Below are 21,439 nucleotides of genomic sequence, written 5' to 3' on the forward strand. Positions count from 1 at the left end.
TTAATGTTTATCACCACATGTATGTAAGAACGGACGGTTAAAATATGTCGCAATTATAAAAAAATGGAAAACTAGTGCCCAGGGGTAGTAGTATAGGGTATCATATGGCCAGTCCCGTCCGACTATAGTCCTCTATTACTTGTTAATTTTATATTTGACTACTGTTGACATCTACTTCGTACTAAAGCAGTACTGGTCTACTTGATTAGCATTTTACATGTCTTTAATACACCAAATTGAAGCAGATGTATTTGTCATTAAAGAGAAAACTTCAAAATATGAAAATTGTGCTAGCAAAGCGCTTTTTTAAATAACTCTGATATTTTATCGTAAATGACACATTTTGTATTAATTTAAAGCTCATATAGTTTAGTTTCATTATCAAGATCTCTCCTTGGAATATATCCAACAGAAGCAGAAATATCTGGCATGGAAATAAAATTCCATAAATTGGAAATTGGGATATCTCAGCGTCTTTTTCAACATCACAAGCATTTCACCAATTTTGGTAACGCAATTGGGAAGAGTTTAAAGTTCAGAATGCCGTCATTGTTGAAACACATCCAACCAAAGCTGAGATACTCGTCAGTACAATTTAAATAAAAAACGGGAAAGTTGGATGTGCGACTGCATCATAATTAAGGTGATATTTTTGAGGGACTTTCTTTTGAAATACGACTACAAAAGTTTTTTGCCCATTTCGAATCTTTAATATTATCCGACCATCACCAAACTCAATATGCTTCTTCCTTTCTAGGTCCCCTGTTAACCACCAAAATTTCGTGACGATCCTATCAAAACTGCGACCTCTAGCGTGATTACAAAAAATAGGATGCATTACCGACTTTTGCGATATCTCCATTGACGGGCTTTCCTTTTGAAATACGCCTCCTAGAAGCGGAGGTATTCGCATATGAATAAAACGTTGAAGGTTCTCTACATAAGTCTTTTGCCCATTCCGACACCTGAATATTATACGACTGTCACCAAAATCAATAGGCTTCTTTCTCTTTGGGACCTCCTTAAACAACATAGGCAACGGACAACATAGGCCCACTCCTTCGGGTACCTCCCTTATAAGAGTTAGACATTTTTCGCTTAAATGGCACGGACGAAAACTCTCGAAGGCACAACCAGATTTTGTTGAAACTTTGGACATCGTTATGTTTATTCCAGGCATATATCAGCTTCGAATATCGACGATATCGATCTTCTTCGCTTACCTCACACACAAACGTTCAAAATTGTAAGCGCAAATGCAGTTGTGCGACCGCTTTTACGACAATACAATTTTTTCGGTGAAGTCCATACTTCCTGGCATAAGCTTTAAAACCCTGCCAGTACCAAATCAAATGACTGGTGTGCGCGAAAACTTAAGAAAGTTCCTCCAAACGTGCATCAAGTTCAAAGAAGGTTTATATTGGAAAACATCAACAGATAAGTATCTAAAAAAAGATCAACATTTGTCCTTAAAGGCAGTTGAATAGTGCTCCAATAGCACGGTGAACAAATAAGGTGCCTCATGCTCATGATAACTATGGAAAGGAGTCAAAACTTTGCACATCGCAATATTTCTCTCGCACTTAAATCAAGTACGAATGAGAACTATAAAGATCCACTCTTTCGAATGACTTCCGTACAATATTTCAAAATTGTTCGCAAATGTGTAGTTTAGATGGTCCTAGCGGGTCATTACGACAGTATAATTTCTATCGAATGTAAGTCCATAATGACGGAGTTGATTACCCTATAGCTATAAAGACCATATGGCCACCAACTTAAATGGGTTTTAAATGTAGTCTTGCATTTGGTCCAATCTATATCGATAGATATATACAGTGCCCGGCATAATTATTTTGACAAAATCTACATTTGCCTTAAAAGGCATGTAATTATAATTATAATTATTATTATGTATAAAGGGTCATTTAGTCAGGACTATATCTTCCAAACCGTTGGGAAATTTGAATTTATCTCAGAGGCAAAGTTGTAGCTCTTGTCTTAAAGAACAAGAATTGTGAACACATATAAAACATCTGCAAGGTCAAAATCGCCATGGTCAAATTTCTTTTAAAATTTTTTCTCAAGTTTATTATACAGCTTCCAAACCGATCAAAATTGAAGAAAACACCCAGCTAGAAAAATGTACCTTACATCTTAGTAAACAACTTTCTAGAACAGACGAACTCTGTAGAAAAGGATCTTAATGGCCAAAATAGCAAAACAATTGCAATTTTTATCCTCTTTTCTCGGCTTTTCCTCCATAGATATTAAACCGTTCAAAATTCAACAAAACAATCAACCACAATAGTGTACCAAAGGCTTCTATAAACAACTTTCTGGAATATGCGAAATGTCTATGAACTGTTCTTAATGGTAGAAATAGCAAACATCTTTAGAAAATATCCAATTTTTTATTTTTTTCTCCTATTCTGGTCCAAAGATACGCAACGTCCCAAAAATTAAGGATACACTCAACTACACAAATGTACCTTAGATTTCAACAAACAACTTTCTAGAACATATGAAGATTCTAGGAATGATTCTTCAAGCTCAAAATTCGATTATTTTAGATCATTCTTTCCTGTTCATGTCCGAAAATAACAAACATTTCAAATTTCCTTGAGTTTTTAACAGTTTGTTACTCCAAACCTGAGCAGGGGGAATGTTAAAAATAATTTAATCGTTCGTGAATTTCAGCCCTGAGAATCATTCCTAGAATCTTCATATGTTCAAGAAAGTTGTTTACTGAAATCTAAGGTACATTTTTGTAGTTGACTATATCCTTATTTTTTGGGCGGTTGGGTATCTTTGGACCAGAGTCGGAGAAATAAGTATAAAAATTGGATATTTTCAAAAGATTTTTGCTATTTTTACCATTAATAACCGTTCATAGACATTTCGTATATTCCAGAAAGTTGTTTATTGAAGCCTTTTCTACACTATTGTGGTTGATTGTTTTCTTGAATTTTGAACGGTTTAATATCTATGGAGGAGAAGCCGAGAAAAGAGGATAAAAATCGCATTTGTTTTGCTATTTTGACCATAAAGATCCGTTTCTACAGAGTTCGTATGTTCTAGAAAGTTGTTTACTAAGATCTAAGGTACATTTTTCTACTTGGTTGATTGCTTCAATTTTGATTGGTTTGAAAGCTGTATAATAAATTTGAGAAAAAATTTTAAAAGAAATTTGACCATGGCGATTTAAACCTTGCAGATGAAGCTTGATGGATTATAGGTGTTCACAATTTTTGTTCTTTAAGATAAGAGCTACAACTTTGCTTCTGAGATAAATTCAAATTTCCTAACGGTTTGGAAGATATAGTCCTGACTAAATGAATCTTTATACATCAAAGCCTCAAACCTTTGGAGGCCTATATCCGCGAAAGTTGATGAGATAGGGAAAAACGGCGAGACACGTGTCTTCTCATTTTTGGTGTTCTATCGCACTGCGGTGTCAGAATATGGTTAATAATTTTCGTGTTGCACAGTGTTATTGTCAGAATTCATAAAATGGGATATTAACAGCTTAGGGCTTTTCTTTGACCTCTCAATCAAAAATTAATGAATCAAAGAAATTCCAGCTTAATTTCAGTTTAGGTTGGCGAATGTTTAAATAGGGAGGCAAAAGCAAAACGGCATATGTATTTTGATACGTCATAATTATGTTGCTTTTGGTAATTAATCGTACCTTCTGGTACCTAAGTTAATGGCTTTAGCTAAATTATTAACTTTTAAGTAAAAATGTTCTTGACAGTACTAGATTTTAAATTGAAAAAGGGAATGTTGTTGTCAAAAGTTGCAACGAAATTTAAAATTACAGTTTCGGTGATAAGTGTAACTAATGATTAGATATTGCTGCAGTTATCTATTTATTTTGTAACAAATAAATCTCAAAATAATGGAAACTTTGTAAATATGCACGATCTGGGCAGAAAATGTGATATTACAGACGTTGCTCTCCGCTAAATAGAGCAGAATTACAAATCTAATCTTATTTATGCACAAAAATCTTCATCTTCTGAGCAATTTAGATGTCAAAACAAGTTCTCTATTAAGCCTAGAACCCCTAGACATTAGAAAAAATTAATTTGAAGTCATATTTTGCTATTTTAGTCAGTTGAAAAGGCATACCTGCAAAAATTGTCAATTAGATTTTCAATAAACATCATTTACCCCCACAATCATTGTGGCGAAGCATATTGTGGACTGATAAAAATATATTTGAACATAATTCATCTTAAAATACGGTTTTTGGTAAGTTTGAGTCAAAAAACCACCAAAAAGTTGGGTATCTTTGTGCAATAAACGTCCTTGTGATGCTATTTCCATTCCCATTAGAATAGTCTGATTCACCGTTTAAAATACTGCGATATTTAATTTTTATCGTTAATGCTGCGGACTATAGTGAATATTCTGGCACTTTGAACGATCTTTTATAACAACATGGCAGTAAACTGATCGAAGTGTTATGTATTCATTTGCAGAACTCTGCTGGTATGGTAAAGCTGGATTTTGTGTAGCACGTTTGAAGCGTATTTCGGGTTCAAACTTAAAGATATTTCCTTCAAATATCACATTTTTAAGTGAAAAAATTTTCTTACTCCCATAAAAAGTCGAAATCCGCATACTAATGGGAGAAAATCATCGAAAATGTTGTTTATTGATAAATCTCTTGAATATCCCTATATCATTGAAATATCGATTCGTAAATGGGTCCATAATGGTACAGATGTGTGTGCAATATATTATTTTTACCGTAACTGATAATAATCAAAATTATAAATAAGACATTTTTAATTGTTAAAGTCTAAAAATCAATACAACAATTTTGTCAAAATACTTATGCCACGCAGTGAAATTTTATTTCCATTACAAAAGTGCAAGCCTATAAAATTTATTACTAATTTTATGTACTCTAGTAAAGGATTAGCCAGATTATTTCTTCATATTTTTGTAGAAGACTAATACGGTAAAAAACAAAACACACCATTTTTTTAAACTTGTCAAAATAATTATGCCAGGCACTGTAACCTCAGCGTGTGGTATTTTTCGAAAAAAATTGATATAAGTGTTACAAAGTGCAAACTTGGACTAAACCAAGCATACTACAAGTCACAATAATATTACCCCTATATTAGATCATATAACGTTTATGTATGTTGGTGGTGGTAGTTTTGTTTGTGGTCAAATAACGCTAAAAGTCAAAGTCAAATAACGCTTAAGTCAATAAAAACGATTCAAACTAACAGGTTATGGGCACCAGCCTTTGAATTTTTTGTGAATATTGTACAATATTTAAATTGTGAAAAAATAATTTTTGGTGAAAATTAATTCCATGTGCCAAATTGAAAAGCTTGATGGAGGCAATTATGAAAGTTGGCGTATCCAAATGAAAAGTGTGCTTATTCATTGCGGACAATGGGGAATTGTCAGCGAGAATACGAAAATTGATCCATCGAAGAATGATGCGGTGACAGCAAAATTGATGGAAGAAGACCAGAAGGCGCTTGCAACAATTTATCTCAGTGTGAAACCATCTCAACTGAATATTATCAAGAATTGCAAAACATCGTTGGAGGCGTGAGTAAAGCTGCAAGAAGTCCACAAATCACAAGGGCCATTGCAGAAGGTGGCATTGTACAAAAAGATGTTGGGCTTGAAAATGAACGATAATGGTAAGATGTCGCAACACCTGAATGAATTTGTGGAAATATCGGAGAAGCTGGCCGAAATTGGGATACAGATTCAGGAGGAGTTGTTGTCCATTATTTTATTGACGAGCCTTCCCAGACAATATGAAAATTTCGTGGTGGCTATAGAGACACGATACAAGTTGCCGAGTTTTACAACGCTAAAACAGAAATTGCTGGAAGAAGCCGAGAGAAAGAGCCAGTTGGAAAAGGATGAATTGCCAGAACAACAAGTTTTTGCTGCAAAATCGAATAGACACCGAGAAACGGGCGATGAAGCTTCCGAATATACACCAAAGAACAAAGTTCAAGGTAAGAATGAAAATAAGAAGCAGTTCAAAGGAAAATGTTTTTCATGTGGCCAAGCTTGGCATTATGCAAATAAGTGCGAATCAAATCAGAACATGAATAAACATCAGTCATTCACGATGATAGCTGGTGCAGAAGCAGGTAAGCTGAATAAATCGCTGTGGTATTTGGACAGTGGGGCAACTGCACACATGTGCAATGAGAGAAGATTATTTACCAAATTCGAGGAAAATGAAGAACGAATTGTATTGGCTGGTGATAATTTTTTGAGAGCTGTAGGCAGAGGAGAAGTTTTGGTAAAAACTGAACATTGTGAAATCAAATTGCAAAATGTGTTGTATTCTCCAGAGCTACAAGCAAATTTTATTTCCATTAGTAAGTCGAGTGCTGTCATAACAACGAAGTCTAATGAAATTATATTGAAAGCGTTAAAAATTGTTGACATGTTTGTGCTATAAAATCGTCAGGAAAAGGTATTTATGATGACAGAAAATCTATGGCATAATCGATACGGCCATTTAAACCACAGAAGTTTGGGTGAACTCAATTCCAAGGAAATTGTAAGAGGCATGAAAATCGACCAAACATCAAATGATACGAAGTGCAAAAGTTGTATGCTTGGAAAAGTCCATACACTACCGTTCCAGAAACAGTCTGAAAGTTCAGCGAATGAAATATTGGAAGCTATACGCAGTGATGTTTGCGGGCCGATCAAGGTTCAGTCTGTTGGTGGTTCAAAGTATTTCCTAACTTTCATAGACGATAGATAACGGAGAATTTTTGTATATTTTTTGAAGTCGAAGGATGAAGTTTTAGCAAAATTCATGGAATTTCGAATGCTGGTAGAGAAACAGACTGATAAGAAGATAAAGGTACTTCGTAATGACAACGGTGGCGAATATATCAACAAGGAATTTGATAGATATTTGAAGAGCAATGGCATCAAAAGACAATTAACAGTTTCGCATAGTCTTCAACAGAACGGAGTGGCAGAACGTGCTAATAGAACTCTGGTAGAAATGGCAAGAACCATGATGTTGCATGCAGGTGTGAGTGAAAATTTAAGGGCAGAAGCAATAATGACTGCGGCTTACTTGCGAAATAGAAGTCCCACAAAGCATCTGAAAGAGAAGACACCTTACGAAATATGCCATGCCATATTTCCAAATGTAAGTCATTTACGAACTTTCGGTTCTTATTGTGTAGCATTGAACAAAACCCATAAACGCAAGTTCGAAAAGAGAGGGGAGGAGTACATTATGGTAGGCTATTCCTTAGTCTCAAAAGCATATCGTCTATACGATAAAGAGCAAAGAAAGGTAATTGAAAGAAGAGATGTAATTTTCGACGAGAATAAACTCCAGGTAGATGACAAGGAAATGCCCAAAGAAGATTGTCTTAAAATATATTTGCAACAAAATGAACAGTCACCAAATCAGCTTCAACCGAATGAAAATGATAGTCAAATTGAAAGTATCGATGAAACGTTGACAGAAAACATGGAGTACGAAAGTAACGACGAACATTTTGGTACAGCAAAGATTCAAATTCCGACAGTCAGTAAGATGTGTCAATAATTGGACCAGGAAGACCAAGAATAATACGAACAGGGCAGCCTGGAAGACCCAAAAAGGTATATAATGTATTGAATCGCATGACTACGGAAAATATACCTCAAACAGTTGAAGATGCTATTAAAAGTGAAGATTCGGATAGATGGCTGAATGCTATGAAAACGGAACTTACATCTTTGGAAAAGAACAAGACCTGGGAAGAGGTTGTATTACCGCCGAAATGCAAAACCATTGGTTTTAAATGGGTGTTCGCGTTGAAACGAAACAAGAACGGTGAAATAGAGAGATACAAAGCACGTTTGGTAGCGAAGGGATGTAGCCAGAGATTTGGGATTGACTACAAAGAGACATTTTCTCCAGTGGTAAGATATGCTACTATAAGAATGCTATTGGCTATTGCAACTCAGGAGAAGATGCACTTGCACCAAATTGATGTTAGTACGGCTTATCTAAATAGCGAATTACAAGAGGATGTATACATGGCACCAACAGAAGGTGTTAAAATTGGAAACGGCAAAGTTCTGAAATTGAGAAAAGCAATTTATGGTTTAAAACAGTCATGACGAGCATGGAATGAGAAAATAGACACCGTTTTGAAGAATTTTGGATTTATATCATTTGAAAACGAACCATGCTTATACAAAACAAGTAAGCAAAGGCTATTGTCGGACGTGGCCGACCATGTGATACCCTACACCACAACCTGTAGGAAATAACTATGTGCAACCGCCTTGCACGCTGAATGTCCGGGTTCGATTCCCATCAAATTGTCTACGGTGGCAAAATACCCATTAGAAATGATGGCGATATTTCCTGAGTATTTCAGCCATGAAAAACGTCTCTAAAAGTGGCAACTAAGGACACGCCGTTCGGACTCAGCGATAAAAACTAGGTCACATATCAATAACTTAATATGAATCCATTGATATAAGAGAAGCCTCCCTTGTCTTTACTGGGAAGTTTGTGGAAAAATATATAAATTATACATTTCTAAAAAAATATTCAAAAATTGGAAAATTCGCAATGCTTAGCCCCTCCTGCTACATCTCCAATTGTCTTTGAATATCCGGTTCCTTTTTATAATACACCTAAAATAAATAAATATATATAGCACGCAATTTGGTAGGTTTGATAATTGGAAAAATTGCGAGTTTATTGAAGATCTATAGTCTAAAGTTGTGCACTTGTACCTCACATATGCTTCGAAAATATTTAATTGTGGGCATATATTGTGATATCTAAAATATATTTTATACCGGTAGAAATAACTAACAATGAATAGAAATTCAACAATTTTGCATGCAAACAAATTTATAAATCCCAAAATTATTCATATTCAATTATACAGCAAAGAAGATAGTGTAAGTCAGCTGCGCTAACGGTGATATACCCTCAGCCTCTGGCGTATAAAAATATATTTATTTTGTAACACGATCGTAATATTGGTCTATACCAAATCAATTTTAGTGAGCTAACTTCTGAGTTTCAGAAATATTTGAGAATTATTTTTTCAGATTTTAGTTGGAACTTTTTGGAACTTCTGGACTATTATCTCAGGAAGTATGACTTACCCCGGGAAAGGGACCAGAATAACATTCTTCAAAAAAAAAAAAAAATGATCAAATAGATCCGATACGGGTCCTACATTCGAACTTAAACAAATTTTGGGCAAAATATTACGATGTATAAAATTTGGTTCTAATCGGTAGATCCATTCCAGAGTTATCGTGCGCACCAGCCAGCTAGACATTAAGAGAGACAGATGAACGGACAGGGCTAAATAGACTCAAAATTGTCTGAAACTAATTTCGTCCAAACATACTTGGTGTCTAAAACCAATATTTCGATGAGACACATCCTTGTTCGTAGTTTGTTTGTATCCCCTTTACCCTAAATCCTGAGGTATAAAATAGGTGGCGAGGCGACCCCATGCTGCAATATTTGTACAAAAATCCAATTTGACAACTAAACTGAAAATTTCTCTGTCATGATAGAGACAATTTGTAGCATGGGAGGAAATTGTGGTTCTCTACACAAAACACATTATATATCAGGCAGTAAGTGCGTTATCTAGCAGACAAATTATTGCAATTTGTATCAGGGGAAGATCAGTAGTCATTTTTCCATATGTAGGCTACTTTGCCGGTATATGCCCTCCAGGAATGAAAATATGGACCAAAAATAAAATTTGTATATTTTTATACAAAAGTAATGGTCTATGTCAACCGCTAAGTAATATCAGATCATCATGCAAAATTATAGGCATTTTCTTCAACCTAAACTCTTACCTCGTGCAAAATTTCGTGACTATTGAGCTATAATTGCGACCTCTAGCGGGTTCATGATTACACTACGAACAAAAAACTGGATATATTAGGCGGTAACTCTGTTATCTGATCACGTACATCAACATAATTGACATCAATTGAAAGGTCAAGAGATCGTCTTCCAAGTATAGCTTACTTTCCCGGAATGTCTCTTCCAGGAAAAAATATATAAGCTGTACATTAAAAATTTTCACAATTTTAACACAAAAGTTGTGGTCTATTTAACCCTCTAAATATTATCTGATCGCCATCTCAAATTGCAAGCTTCTTCTTTGTCATATGCTCTTACCTTATTTAAAATTTAGAGGCGATCGGACTATTATTGCAACCTACAGAGCAGCTACAAAATCGGATAAAAATTATGTTTTTGGTTCATTTTACCCGCTAAATATTTCACGATCATCACCAATTAAAATAGCGATCTATTCTGATGTGAAACCGACCTCCATACCAAATTTCATGACTATCGGTCCATAATTGCGGCCTGGAGTTTGGTTACAATTTATAATGGACAGACGGACACACGGACGGACGGACGGACACACATCCCAAAATAGCTTTATCTCGGCGAGATATGAAGATTGGTATACCACATTGGGGGGTCTCCGACGAATATTTCGCGGTGTTACATGCATTTTTCCCAAAACAAACTTATAATAAATACCCTTTCCACATAGTGGTGTAGGGTATAATGAATAAAGATAATGAAATTATTTTAATGACAGTTTACGTTGATGACATGATCATAGCAAGCAAGGACGAACAACAAATTACACAAATGAGGCAATGATTGCAGAAGAATTCGATATCAGCGACAAAGGACGATTGCAATATTTTCTGGGCATGGAGATTGAACGAGAGAACAGCACGGGTTCTATAAAACTAAGCCAAGTTCAATATATCAAGGACATGCTAGAACAATATGGAATGAAAGATTGCAAAACGTCGCCTGTACCTTTAACACCAGGATATCAAATACAATGTAATGGTAACTGCAAGAAAGCTAATTAACATGAGTATCAATCATTAATTGGAGCATTGACTTATCTCGCAATTACTACCCGACCAGACATTCTACACTCAGTAAACAAGCTTGCTCAAAGAAATGCTGATCCGCATATTGAACACTTAGAGGCAGCGAAAATATTCTACGATATCTGGCAGGAACAATGAATTATAAGTTGGTATACAAAGCAGGTGAAAAATGCAGATGCAGATTGGGGTATGCAGATTGGGGAAGTAGTACAACGGATAGAAAATCTTATACTATATATATAATTGTTCCACAAACATCCTATAAGGGTCAAGGGAGACTTCTCGCACCCCGATTCATATTACCTCAATGACATAGGACCTACAGTTTATCGCTGAGTCCGAACGGCGTGTCTAAGACTCCACTTTTGTAGATAAGTTTTACATTGCTGAAATACTCAGAAAATGTCGCCAACATTACTGAAGGGTATTTTGCCACCGTTGAAAAGTATTTTGATGTTGCCTGGCCGGGGAATCGAACCCACGACCTTTTGTGTGCAAGGCGGGTGTGCATACCATTGCACCACGGTAACACCCAAGAAAATCTTATACTGGTTACATATTTTTCCTCAATGGTTGTCCTGTATCCTGGGAGAGCAAGAAGCAAAACACTGTGGCCCTTAGCAGCACAGAAGCCGAGTATATGGCGATGTCGAACGCAGCAAAGGAGGCAATATTCCTGAAACGTTTGTTGGAAGAAGTGGAATACATAAGAGGTGATCCTGTATTACTATATGTCGATAATCAAGGACCTTACAATAGAACGAAAAGAAAAGACGTGGAGTTAAAGTATTGTCCAACTAACGATATGGCTGCAGATATTTTAACAAAGAATTTAAGTAAAATTAAACATGTTAACTTTGTAAAACAGATTAAAATGTCTTAGTATTTCTTATTGTTTTATGTAATGGAACATCCATGTGGAGGAGTATTGGAGTAATAATTCAATTGTATTGCATAGCAACATGTATGTTTCACACACTTTGTTATTTGGCCTAAGAAGGCATTAATGTATATAGTAGGCATTGAAATATGAATTTGTCAATGTTCCTAACTGGTATGTATGCATTGAAAATATTTATTAAGTCAATAAAAACGATTCAAACTAACAGGCTCTTGCGGCAATCGCTTTTTATTAACATTATTGATAAGACGTTGTTCCCCAGAGTTGTCCCAGCCGATATCGATTCAAATTTCTTGGAAAAAATTAATGGTTTCAACAAAGACTATATACGAAATTTCAGCAATTTCGGAGTGATAAACCTAAACACGTTAACCCATGCCATCCGAGCGATCTTTGTTTCCATAGTCATATGTATGGGACCAAAGGTGCATTTTCACGAAAATTCTCTAAGGCTCGTACGTACATACATTGAACGGTTTTCTTGTAATGTATAGTGGATTCGCTGGAATATCGTCGATGCATATCAAAATTTTCATCATGTCCTTTTGCAAGCCATAAATGATATTAAAGCTTCTCATATTTTACTTAAAATGCGATACAAACATACATATTTCAGTCATCAATCGCGTATCTACACACATAAAGTTTCGAATCCCTTACCATAGCTTCAATTTGCCAGGAAACATTTAAAATTTATTACGGAAAACTGACACAATTTTCCAATTAGTGTTGCAACATTCACAGAATTCTCAACACTACTGGCCCCAAAGGGACAGTGGAACAAACACCAAATGTAAATATAATGTTACTTTTTTAATTGTTATAAAATCTTTGAACATCAGCTATAAAATCAAAGGCGGCAAATCACTTATTTATCGTTTTTAAAACTCTAAATGTAAAAAATATTGTCACTGTCCAGTCTGACAACATTCAAAATCATGTGAGTATGTTTGTGGTTGTCATCATGCAGCTATTACCCATGTATGTGTGTTAAGGTGGAAAACTTGCACTCATGTTTGGTTACTGTTCAGGAGAGAAAGTATCCCATTTCTAGGATATGTAGTGAATCAAACATGATGTTATCAAACAACATCAATGTTCATGTATTGCCAGTTTTGTGTTTGTGTGTGTGTTTTTGGTTTTTTTTTTGCAAAACACCAAACGAGTGCAGATACATATGTCAAGATTGTTAGCGCATCGTTGTTAAAGAACGCTTGTTATATTGTTACGAGCAAGCTGATAAGTTCTTTGGGTGTGCGTTTGATATATTGATGTAATTTTTTAGATGTTATAAATTTACAAAGCTACCATGGAAATTTACACGAAGGTAATCCTTAGTTATTCCGAAATAAAATCCTAATAAATTGTATCACTTTGTTGAAAATAAAACGCTTTGTTATGATACGGAAGACTTTTTAAGCCAGTGATCGATATAAGAATAAAAATAAGTTGCAATAATAATCTCGTTATGAGGGTAACATAACTTTATAACTGAATTAGGGCCCGTAGGAATATACAGCTTTTGTCAAAATATTCAACTCCGTATTAATAAAACTCCTTATAATAACTAAATTGCATTGAAATACATACATCCACTGTCATACATAAGTGTGTATGTACATGGTATGTGTATTACGTTCCATTAATTTCGCTTGACGTGTGTTTCCGAAAATTGTGATACATTTTTATACCCTACACCACTATGTGGGGAGGGTATTATAAGTTGGTTTTGGCCAAAAAGTTTGTAACGCATCGAAATAATGGTCGTAGACCCATACTTATATATACCAAAATGAATGTCTCGACGAGCTGAGTCGATCTGGCTATGTGTGTCCGTCCGTCAGTCCGTCCGTCCGTCCGTCTGTCCGTCTGTCCATCTAAACCTTGTAATCACGCTACAAGTCGCAATTTTGATCGGATCGTCACGAAATTATGCATGTTGATAGGGGTCCCGGAGGGGAAGAAGCCTATTGATTTTGGTGATGGTCGGATAATATTTAGGGGTCGGAAAGGGCTAAAAACTTAGGTGGATAAAATGACAACGTTTTTTTCCAAAGTGAATATCTCAGCTTCTATATGGGGTATACCAAAAGCAAAACATGACAATGAAAGTAGAAAATATCACCTTTCTAATGATGTAAAGCAGGTGCTCGTAGGTGATCAAACAACGAAGATATCACAATAGAAGCAAATAAAACCCCAATTTTCATTTTTGCGATTTTAATTATATTGACGAATATCACAGCTTTGGTTGAAAACTTTCCAAAAGCAAAGTCTGACTCTGAAAGTAGAAGATCCCCCCTTTACAATGATGCAAACTAGGTCGGCGTTGGTAACCAAATAACGGAGATTTCGCAATAGTCGGTAATACATCCCATTTTTCCGCTTTTTTTGGAAATCACGCTACAGGTCGCAATTTTGATCGGATTGTCACGAAATTTTGAGGGTTAATGGGGGTCACACAGATAAAGAAGCCTATTGATTTTGGTGATGGTCGTATAATATTTAGGGGTCGTAATGGGCAAAAAACTTATTTGGAGAAAAAGACAACGTTTTTTTCTAAGCGAATATCTCAGCTTCAATATGCGGTATACCAAAAGCAGAACCTGGCCATGAAAGTAGAAAATATCACCTTTCTAATTATGTAAAGTAGGTTCTCGTAGGTGATCAAACAACGAATATATCGCAATAGCCGTTAATAGAACCCAACTTTTTATTTTTGCGATTTTAATAATAATGACGAATACCACAACTTCGGTTGGGGATCTTCCAAAAACAAAGTCCGACTATGAAAGTAGAAAATCCCATCTTTACAGTGATGCAAAATAGGTTGGCGTAGGTGGCCACATAACGGAGATATCACAATAGTCGGCAATACATCCCATTTTTTCATTTTTTTTAGTAATCACGCTACAGGTCGCAATTTTGATCGGATCGTCACCAAATTTTGGGGGTTAATGGGGATCCTACAGAGAAAGAATCCTATTGATTTTGGTGATGGTCGGATAATATTTATGGGTCGGAATGGGAATAAACTTATTTGGAGAAAAAGTCAACGTTTTATTTCAAAGCGAATATCTTCGCTTCTAAAAGGGGTATATCAAAAGCAAAACCTGCTAATGAAAGTAGAAAATATCACCTTTACAACGATGTGAAGTAAGTTGTCATAGGTGGTCAAACAACAGAGATATCACAATAGTCGGTAATTAATTTTTGTGCAATCACACTACGAAATTTTGATCGGATCCTCCCGAAATTTTTGGGGTTGATGGGGGTCTTACAGAGAAAGAAATCTATTGATGGTTGGCATACATCCCACTTTTCCATTTTTTATTTGGGTTGTACTGTCGATGCACTTAAATGCGTTTCAAAAAAATTGACCTGTGTTAATGAAGACATTCAGAGCAAAGGCGCTAAGCTATCCCAATTTTAATATTTTGAATTTTATTAGTCAAAAGCTTATGAACAGGGGTAGTGGTGTAGGGTATCACATAGTCGGCCCCGACCCGACTATAGCCTTGGCTCACTTGTTTAAATTGGTAACGTTTTGTTGACTTCTTTCCTTCGGAGTTTTGGGGTTCCCTTGGGGCTTATAACATCAAGTGTCTCGTATTCTGCCATAGCAATCGTTTAACTCGATACGTTTTACTATATCAATGTTGGTTGGCTGGTAGAACTCGCGTTAAATACGATGCCGGGATTCACCGTCAACGCATACTGGTCCATAAATATTTCGAAGACTTTTATCCCAAACACATAAAAAAGTTCACAGGTAGGGGTAGCATCATTGTCTGGTAGAGTGCAATTTTTGTTTGGCAGCGGCTTTGGCGACTTGTTTTGATCGACCTATGATGGCGATGAAAACTGTGTACACCAGTAAAAATTATTTATACCCTCCACCACAATATGAAGGGTATGATTATATTTGTCATTCCGTTTGTAACATATCGAAATATTCTTCGGAGAACCTATAAAGTATATATATTCTTGATCAGCATAAAATTCTCAGTCGATATGTCGCATGTCTGTTGAAATCAAGATACGGCTCGCAATTTTTAAAATATAGCTTTAAAATTTAGTATATAAGCTTCTATAAATAACTCCTAGGATGTCTGATATTGAAAATGGGCAATATCAGTCCAGGTCTGAATATAGCTCCCATAGGACGGTATTTCCTTTTTTCGGCATTTTGAAGGTTGTGGCCTCAATATCTCACCGAAATGTCGGAATTTTGGTTTTTAGTCTGCGTTGGCGCTGTACAACTTTCCCCCTGAAACTTGTCTGTATATGTAATCGTCTTAATATAGCGCCCATAGAACGGTACCCCCAACTATCACTCCGAAATAGCTGAAATTTGTATTTAGTCTTTGTTGAAGGTATGAAACTCTCCACATGAAATTTGTCGGTATAGGTTCCCGCTTTCATATACTCCCATAGAACAATGCCTCCTGATTTTCGGTATTTTGAAGGTTGTGGCCTCAATATCTTACCAAAATAGCTGAAATTTTATATATAGTCTTCCATGGGGTATACAATATACCAGAAGAGAATTGCCAGTATAGACACACGACTTCATATAGCCCCATAAAACTTTCCACCTGAAATTATTCAGTATAGGTTCGCGCCTTCATATATGTACCCCTATAAAACGATACCTACCGATTTTTGGTATTTTGAAGGTTGTGGCCTCAACATTCCACCGAAGTGGCGGAAGTTTTGGGTTTAGTCTGTGTTGGGGGTGCAAAATTTTCCACCCGAACTATTTCGGTATAGGACCACGTCTTCATATAGCCTCCATAGAACGGTACTCCCTAATTTTCAGTATTTTGAAGGTGTCAGTGTCTTGGCTTCACCTCTTCATCTGACCCGGTAATATGAATGGTCTTTCCCGATTTTCGATATTTTGAAGGTTGTGGACTCAATATCTCACCGAAATGGCTTAATTTTGGTATAGACTTCATTGAGTACACAACTTTCCACACACATCTTAACCCAGATAAAGCCACTGGTCGTTTAAACGCCACAAAAAATGGTTGCAATAATTGACGTAAAATTCTGTTTTTTTGGAATATTTTGGCGGGTTTCTTGCATCTGGTTATAGTATTATCTGTTATCTGTCATTTCACGCTTATAAAGCTTCATTTGACCCATGAATTTCCACGCAATTGGCCTAAAACCCAAGCTAGTCAAAAATCGGGGAGTTAGGGAGTTACCCGAAGGAGTTGTTCGATATGAGTCTTATTATAACATGATATACATTTATAATAAATTTTATGATGTGCTTAATACTCAATTCGTTAGTAATCGTGCTCGCAGATGTCGTTGTTGTAGCAATGCATATAGGTTCATTCGTATATTCTGGCGCCGCACACTGGTCGAAACCACTGATGTAGCGGCTCGAAATTAATAACTTGCAAACGTATTGAGATACGTCACTGAAATTTGGCACAAACTCAGCTTGTAACTGTGGGTAATAATGGGCCAAATATGAGCAATATCGGCTGATGTTTTGGTATAGCCCCCATATAACGGTACCTTAAGATTTTCGGTATTTTGAGGATTTAAGCCACAATTTCGTAGCAAATTATCTGTAATTTGGTACATAGGGTTCCTAATAAAATAATTTCACCAAAAACTATGGACATAGGTGCACGTTTTGATATAGCCCCCATGTAACCGTACCTCCCAATTTAAGGTATTTTGAATATCATGACCACAGTTTTAAACCGACTTGGCTGTAATATTGCATTCCGTGTTCTCACTGCGTATAAAATCTTCTTACAAAACATTTTCAACACGGATTTATGTTTCGATATAGCCGCTTTTATGGTACCCCCGATTCGATGAATTTTTACTTCTTATCCCATATTTAATAACATATTTACCTATAATATGGTATTATAGTGTCTCCGAGGGTAGAAATCCTCCTTGCAAACATTTCTCAAGATAGGTCCATATTTTGATTTAGCTCCCATACAAATGCACAGCTAAATTTGTATGAATTTCATGCAAAATCCCTTTTTTTAAAAGTGCAGTCATCAAAAGATTTGCAAATATTTGCAGCCCAAATGTGGTTATTCCGTATCCAGAGAGTCCAATTTCTTTCCCCAAAAAATAATCGAACCTAAGTTCGGCTAAGTTTACAAGATGCACTCTATGGAACAAGCGCGTACAACCCATAAAAACACAAAAAAATTGAATTTTTTGAAAATTTATTGCTATATAACTAAGTACCTCCAGACCCCAAACTAATTTTTATAATTTAAATCTCACCTTCTGCTATTAATTGAATATAAATCTTGTCCAGTTTCATTACGAATGCATTTAACATTTAAACAAATATGAAGTTAATTTTTTTGCAACAATTTTTTAAAATCTTATGCAACAAAAACTCTTGCATTTGATAGTGAATAACTGAGTGAATATTTACAACAACAAAAATTAAAAAACAAAATCTTTGTCTGCGAAGTGTCTGTAATCGATACAATGGAAAATATTTCGCAATTTTATAGTTCGATTTTTTGACTTTTGCGCCGCTAGATCAGTGGTTTCGACCAGTGTGCGCCGGTTCCTCTGAGTCAAAATTAAAAAATTCTGTAGCATAGACTGGTTGCGTTTACAAAAAATCAAGAGTCAGGTGAGTGGGCTTAGCTCAGCAGTTAAACAACTGTATCGTATCGTGCGGTTCCAATCCGTCGATAACACCCAAGAAGGTACTGCATCGACAACATGTTTTGATGCGCCGATATCTCCTCATACCCATGACCGGCCACTTACTTTATAGCCAGTCAGTGACTTGAAGACCTTGTTCCTACTTCTGATAATGTCGCATATATTTGTGGCTGCGCGAACGACATAAACATGCTATTAAACGTTATACCCAATGTTACATGCAATATCTCGGGGTAGTTTGGGATCGGTAAGCTCAGGAGGAGTCTCACTTCTGCCGTACAGGTGTTGATTTTCATATATCTCACATGCAAAACCCTCACAAAATCAGCTATGTTGATATTTAAGTCGTAGCATATGCCATCCGTGATATGACCCGACTCTATGCAGTTTGGAGGGTGTGGAATTTCAGACAGGAAGAGTTTTAACTTTTTTGGAGAGAGCACAGTCTTGGGTAACTCCCCAGTTCACTTTAAGGGTCCACACATATAGACGACTATATATCGTTTGAAACGCGGCCTTCTCTATGTCCTCGAACAGCGAATAGGTCAAGTGCCATCTTGACTGTTTGGTCGCTGGGCCTGTTCTGGTTCAGTCCTCGACCTACTAAACCATCTGAAGCAATGCAACATTGGCACATTATTAAGTAAATTTATGCCAATCTTTAAATCACTCTTGAATCCGGGAAAGAAGGATGATAGGCGGCGGTTAATTTGAACAGTGTGATGGGGACAGATCCAAAGAGGTGTGCATGTTATTTTTACTGACAATAAGAGCCTCTCAACCACAATTTACGATGAGTGATGTTACAGATGTGTGCTCATCAGTTATTTCAGTTGAGCCCACAGTGCTTTTTAGAGCTATTGGAGCATCAACTCAGGAAGTATTGACTTTCCTCGAAAAGGACAACCGAATACAAAAAAATTCTAAAAGATTCGAGACATGTGTTTAAACTGTACTTATGTGAAATGTTTGCGAAATTTATGTGGGAGATACCCGAAGTAATGGACTGATGTAGTCCATTTTCAAACCTGATCTATGTGTGGGAGAAATATTAATATAACAAATTTAATTAATTATATTATTACTATCAAATGCCCGCTACTTCGTATGCGAAAAGGGAATAAAATACATATGTATATACAATATTTAATATGGAAATGGTGAACACTGGAGATTCTGTTGTACTAAAACCTATTTTATTACCAATATTTAATCGATTTAACTCCTTTTAGTTCTGAACATTGTAGTTAGAATTTCCAAAAAAAAAAAAAATCCGCCGTATCACACCCCTACACAGCTACTATATTTTTTATTTCGAATTTCCAAAACTACGACCTCATATCACAGACATACATTAACAGCGACTCATATTGCAAATTTCAGACTTGACTTCTGGTTTTGCCCCTTCACTAACACAGCATTCCCTTCACGAACGAATTTCCAAACACTAAACATTTACAAGGTTCTAGCTCCAGCGGTTTCGCCAACAACCCGAATAGGTCCGCAAAATTTTCGGCATTCAAAATGGGCATAAAAATCCACGCTTTCGTATATCCCCATACAACGGTATAACTCGACTTAGTGTATTTTAAAAATATAACAAATCCATATTGTCCAATTTTCTTTAAACTTGGACCTTGAATATGAGTTATTTTAAAGATTTAGAGTATTTTGAAGATTTTATGAAAATGTTCAAACAAATTTGTGGCATGAAAGGTTAGAAAAGCTTTTTTACAAAAAATTTTACTTAATGTGCACGGGTATGTCATCCGGCAAATTTTTTTGAAGCATTTCAATTTAGGCCTTTTTATTATCAGGGGTAAAAACCTTCTAGTTAACAAAATTGTCGCATTGGACCACTTTTTAAAATTAACGGTCAGAACAAAAAACATTTTTTGAAAAGATACTTCACGTTTGACTACTTAATTTCAGTACTTTATTTAGAAACGCCTTCGCGTTAACATAAAATCAATGGAACAATATTCAGTACAATTTTTCAAACTCAAAACTTTATCACAAATTTTAGAGTGATCTTTATAACAAATATTTTTCCATTTCGTATTTTTTGCACAAATAGCGTGTTTCCAAATTATATAATCCCAGCTTTGTTCCTACACCCAACACCAAATTTAGTACCATTTAGTACTTTTCGTTTCCCTATAGGTATTTCTCACCTTAACCGTTTACACAATACCAAAGTGGTTTTGGTACAAACATGTTACCAAACTTTTCGTACACATAGGTAAACGTTTGAAACATTACTTCCTAATATTCAACGCATATCCCAACCGCAATTCACATTTCCACCTTTATCTGTTACCCTGGAACCAATTATAATACTATTAAGTACTTTTTGTATAAATAAGTAAGATTTTTCAAAACCTCCTTTCTACCTGCTCTCTAAGAAAAAATTGCTAATCTAATACCGAATTTCAAAATTCCAGTTCTACCCCTTTAAAAAATCACAAATTGAACAAAATTCTGTACCATATAGCAAATACCAAAATGTACCAAATTTTGTACCATTTAGCACTTTTCGTACACGACTTTCCAATAACTACTTTCATATCTCTGCTCTATCCGTTCACCTAAATCCAAATTATAGCCAATGTAGTTCCATTTAGCACTTTTCCATAAGTACGCATTTCCAAAACTACCTTAATCCTACACTCCAACAATAATCTGTTCACGCAAATACAAATTAGTACTGCTTCGTGCACATTAGTACGATTTTCCAAAGCTACCTCCATATCTAAATTCTACATTCAAACAGTAATTTTAATTCCAAATTTCAGGATTCCAGCTCTATCCGTTCACCTAAATTTAGTACGTTTCTTGTACGTACAGTTAGAATTCCCAAAAACGTTTCTTTGTTACTTTCCCTTTGTGACCCTCATTCCAAATTTCAAGATTCCAGCTCAATTAGTT

The sequence above is a fragment of the Musca autumnalis genome, unplaced genomic scaffold (assembly GCF_047663935.1).
Source record: "Musca autumnalis isolate F117 unplaced genomic scaffold, ASM4766393v1 scaffold_1, whole genome shotgun sequence".
Taxonomy (NCBI): Eukaryota; Metazoa; Arthropoda; class Insecta; order Diptera; family Muscidae; genus Musca; species Musca autumnalis.